Genomic DNA, 6,066 nt, shown 5'->3' on the forward strand with positions numbered 1-6,066 from the left:
TCCCTTGATATTTAACCTAAAAACACTTTTCCAATCCATGACACAGATAACATTTTCCCATTCTAAATTAAACATTTGGAAAAATAATAATTTTACAATTCATTATTTTTGGAAAAAATAAAAAAAATCTTTTACAAATAGACATAAACATATTAAAATATTTTTATGTTACATATATAAATAAATTATATAATTTATTATATAAATTAATATAATGACTTATTATTAAGTGATGAAATTATTTATTGTTTTAATTTTAGAATCATTTTTAACCTTTATTTTGAATTCCTTTTAAGCCTGTAAAATGATTCATTGTTCGGGGAGAAATAAATTGCTCTATTCCCGATGAAGATAAAAAAATGTTATGTGTATATATTTTTTATATATAAATAATATATTATTAAATATTATTTTATTTTTAATTTAAAATTATTTAATTATATGATTATATATTATTCATGTCCCAGATTATATGAAAAAAAAATATTTGCATATATGTGTATGTGTGTGTGTATGTGTCCCCAGCTGTAAACTTGCCAACGCACACAGACGCTCCTCCTTGAATTGTCAGGTTTTCAATTAAGAACCAAATTATACAAAATCACACTATGTATAATTTCATTATTAAAATATGTACAGTAAACAATATCTGGTGACGTCTGTATTTAATTATCACATGCTTTGCCAATTGCACTCGTCAGTCCTACCCATTTAAATATTATTAACAGGGAGATTCCTATGAACTGGATCATCACTTTGAATTTCAAATTCTATAAACGTTAAAGTCTGTCTCTGGTAGATTCAATTTAGACTTTAGAGTTGAGTGCTGGTCAGGAATATTATGTAAAGAGAATCTCCCAATTTCTGTGCAAAAACTAATTCTCAGCTTATCTTATTTTTTGTTGTTTACCTCCATACTTCTGATCGCTCTTGAAGAATTTTTTGAAATTTTCTGTCGTTTATACGTAAGGAAAGAGATCAATCAATGGTATTTTGTTCTTCTTTTGTCTATTTCAGTCAAATATTACTCTTACAGTTACACATAATTATTTGGTCATTTAACCTTCTTTTTATATATGCAAATTTTATGAGAGATTTGTTTTAATCGCATGGCAATGCAGATAGCTTTGTATACATCTCATGCAGCTTCCCTTATTTAAGAGCAATGTTACGTATGCGTATTTTGAATATACAAAAAAGTATATAGATGATGTATTATTGTATGATTGAGTGTTACTTTATTTTTAATTTAAAATTATCTAATCACGACGATATATAATCATATACCTATTTATATATTTAAAAATATATATACGTAGTTTTACTATTTATTTAATGGCTTTTCACGACCAATCCTAAAACAATAAAATTATACGTATCTAATTTTAAGTATCAAGTGAATACTCAGATGATATATCATCATATAATTGAGTAACATCCAATTAGATAATAACATATTATTTAAGTATCTAATGAGATATTTAAAATTAAATATACATAATTTATTATTTGTCTCAAAATATTTATTATTAAATATATCATCTATTTGATCGTCTGGATGGTAATGAAATGGTGCAAATATGCACAAAAACTTTAGATCAGTAACCATGAATGCAAATTTAAATAAGCTCACACAAGAAAAAACCAATCAACAGGACTGAAAGCTCTTACAAAATTGATCTTAACTCAATTACCTCTCCCCTACATCATGTAATACTTTATTTTTAGGGGGCAAAGCCTGGAAAACGAAAGGAGGAAAAAAGATCAAGGGTGAGTTAAGAGGATCTCATCTTGTGTTTTGATGATCACATCTTTCCTTTACTTCATCATAAATATTAACAGCAACTGCCATGATTGCCCTACTTTCATTTATATTTGTTTTTACGTTTGAATTCTCCCGCCATGTTATTGGCAACGTATTTGAAACAGAACCTTAGTATGAATGTACGTACTTAGTTATGGTTAACAGATCTGAAGGCATCTGCTGATTTTGTTAGAGAATTCAATGAAAATGATAAATTTGGTCAACGATTGCCACTGCAAGATTGCTTATGAAAACTGTATAATACTAATATTATTATTGCCAAATGACTATTTCCCACCAACGGGTTGATGCAAATATAATTTTTCATCTGTTAATTATCGAAACTCTAAATACTCACTTTTTATTAAATTTTACTATTAGTATCAAGATAAAATTGTTATTTATCAAAATATTTAAAAAACTAAAAATTTATTATATTTCTCCTCAAGTTTAAAAATCTAACAAATTTTTTTTCATCCAAGATTTAAAAGGTGACAATTTTGCCCTTTGAGTTTTAATTTTTTTCCTTGATTTTTCGGCGAGCCTCTCCATTGTCGTTGCTGTCAATCTCTTTCTCCTAGCACTCTCTCTCCCTCTCTAGCACTCCCTCTACCTCCAAATGTCATCGATTTCCACTATCAATCACAAATGACTGTTAACGATGACGGATAACGCACAAAAGAAGTTGAAAGACAACGCACAAGGGAAGACGATGGGTGATGCACGAAGAAGCGATTTGAAACCACGAAGGAAGGCAGTTTGTCTTCATTGAAGACAAAACGATTTTATCTTTGTCTTCGACGAAGATAGTTAGAGGGTGAAGGGAGAGCGATCGAGAAGGCAGGAGGGAGAGAGTTGATGACGATTCGCCACCAGAGAAAAGGGTCTGAAAACCTTAAGGAGAATAGAGGTGAAAATGTTATTTTTTAAAATTCTAAGGGTAACTGTCTATAGGAAAAATATGAGGTTTTGCAATCCTAAACTTAGGGGGTAAAAAGTCAATTTTTAAACTTGGAAATGATGACGTTAGAGGACAAAAAATAAAAATTTTAAAACTTGAGGATAATTTTAAAATGTGGATCTAAATAAAATTTTTAAATGATAATTTTATTAATAATAATAATAATAAAATTTAACAAATTAATAGAAAATTTTCTATAACTAACAGGTGAGAAATTTGGTTTGCATCAAACCTCGGTGGGAATAGTGATTTAGCCTATTATTATATTATATACACATTTATTAACCAAACCTACCTCTATTGTTCTCTTCTCATAATAAATGCCAATGGAAAGAGTCCAAAAACAGGATAGAATAGAACTAGGGATGGTCCCTTCATCATTGCAAGAAATCAAATGGTTGGTGATGTGTCGTGGTCTTTTATTTTCACACTGCACCCCAGTGTTTTTTAAATCAAAATGAATTAATTGGTTTGATTTGTTAAACTATAAATTAGTCTAGTTTTACAATTTAGTTTGATTTATACATAAGTATTAACTTGTTTGAAATTTAATCACATTTAATATACTTGTTGAATAAAAAAAAATTATTTAAAACTAATAAAACCGAATTTATATAATTTTATACAACTTTTGTTTTATTAAAACTTAAAAGAGTTATAATTTGTAAGATCTAAATTGAATTGATAATAAAATTTATAATTGATTTTTTTCTTTATCTATGTAATAGAGTGTCAATTATTTAATTAATATATTTAAAATTATGTTTTATATTTAAAAAATGTGATAAATATTTAACACTATTTAAAAAATACATAATAATTTAATAATAGATTAATTCGATTAATTGTTAACCGTGAATTAGTGAAATGACCAGTTCGATCATCAATCTGGTTTTAAAAACATTATAATTCACAATAAGTATTAGACAGTTCAAGATAGATAAGGTTTAAATTATAATAAAAATTGTACACATAATAAAGTAGATAAATGATTTGTTATTATATAATTGAGTATTTTGAATTAAAGATAAAGTAACACCTGATTACATGATGATATATCATATGCGTACGTATTTTATATACTCAAAGTTTGTATATATAATATTACTCGTAAATTAAGTTAGAGTTAAGTGTAGTGTAGTGAAGAAACATTTTTTTTCTTAACAACAAAACTATGTGTACCCAAATAACTATATAAACACATATATATTTGATGTGTATTATTAAGTAATTGAGTCATTACGACAAATATTCAATTTATGGATGAAATATTTAACTTTTAAGGAAAATTTTTTCATTTTTACAGATATTGTTAACTTTTAAAGGTGAATTTTTACTTTCTTAAGTCGAAAATTTTTATCACTTTTTATGAAATTTGTTATAGTGAGTTATTTTAAATTAAAAATAAAATAATATATAATAATATATTATATATGTATTTAAAAATATATAGATATAATATTGTTTTTTCTTTTTAATAAAGATACAAAGGAAAGTAATTTAGGAAATTAAAAAAGGGCCTTTTTATAAAGTTACAAAATTATCAAAATTTGGAATTAAACCATTTCAAATGATGCTTAACCCTTAAATGAGACACTTACATAGAAGCATGTATGGAAGAATTCATGTTAAGCATATGAAATATGTTTTTTAAATCCGTATTACTTAAATGTTTAACTAAATAGTATTAGTACTAATTTAATTTTAAGACTGTTAATTACAAGTGTAATTAGGTCAACACGTGCAGATTCACGGTATGCAATCATGAAGCCTTAAAAAGAGAGAGAGAAATTCGAAGGCTCAACTTTGAATTCAGAGTCTCGTGATGACATACACCCCCACACGACCAAGCAATTCTCTCTCTCTCTCTCGTATTCAATTTAAACAGTATTATGTATATAATTTTTGTGTAAAATTTTATATATAAATTATAATATATTATTATATAATTATACAATTAAAAATTAAAAATAAAATAATATTTAAATATAAAATAATATATAATTATTTATATATAAAAATTATACATATAATATTACTCATCCAATTTATTCTCTCTGTTTCTTCTCCTCTTGTTCGTTCTCCTTCTTTTGTTGTAGTAACAACTACATCAATGGCGGGCTTGGGTTACAATAAATATATTTGAAATTTATGGGAATCCTTTCACTCATGCCCCTACATTTTGGCATATTTATTCAAAAATATCAGAAGATATTTTCTCCTTGTACGCGTGGTTATCATTATCCTATATTACATAGTATATATCTTATGTGACACGGTATATATCGTATGATACGATACGATATAAATAAAAAAGAATATGTATCTTAAGATTTATCAAATTAATAAGATATTGTAGATGTATCATATAATACAATACATATTACTGATATATATTGATACATATTTTAAGAGAAAATAATGATATATAATACAAAAAATTTAATTTTTAATACATGATACAATATACGATTCAACTATTATGCTCATAAGTATTAACAGTTTACACTGCAACGAGTACCTATGTCTAAACAAAATTAACAATACACTTAGCTTAGTTGTTTATATGCATTTTCAAATTATACATATGCTCATATCTTGATGCATTTTCTTCTTATCTTTAAATCATCATGAATACTAAATTTATAGGCATTATATAGAGGAGCTATAAAGTATAAACCTAATCTAATTATAGATAATATAACAAATTAATAATTTTGTTTGTTAATCCTTAAATTCAAACAGTTAATATAGTAAAATGGATAGGGAGCTAAGAGTAGGAGAACTAAAGTAGTTTGTGGTTATCGATTTTTTCTGCAGAATTGATGCAAAAATTGTGACTTGGAGCATCTTGTCTGCTTTAGGAATTGGGTTACTTTAGGGTTGGGTTTAAGATGCACGTAAATGAAAAATGTCTTGGCTCCATGCAAACCATGTTTAAATTAAGAATTCATGGTCTTTTTACTACTTTACTTTACAAGCTCAAACCACAATAAAATGCGAATAAAATCTACTTGATTCTCCTCCTGCCTAACTATAATCTTAATTATTTATCCAAAAGTGATATCATCTTTTGTCATCTTTTTGAAGATTTTTAGATTGAATTTCTTATTGTGTTTTTTGACCAAGACAGCCAAGGAGAGAGGAAGAGAAATAGGTAAGTTTGTTGGAGAAGGAGAGAAAGAGACAAAGGATGAAGACAATCGAAGATGGTGAAGTCCGTTGGAAAATGGTGATGGTTTCAAAATCTTATAAGAAAAATGATCACTTTTTAAATTTTGAACAGGAGAAATTATTAAAA

Source organism: Mangifera indica, chromosome 15, assembly GCF_011075055.1.
Source record: "Mangifera indica cultivar Alphonso chromosome 15, CATAS_Mindica_2.1, whole genome shotgun sequence".
NCBI lineage: Eukaryota > Viridiplantae > Streptophyta > Magnoliopsida > Sapindales > Anacardiaceae > Mangifera > Mangifera indica.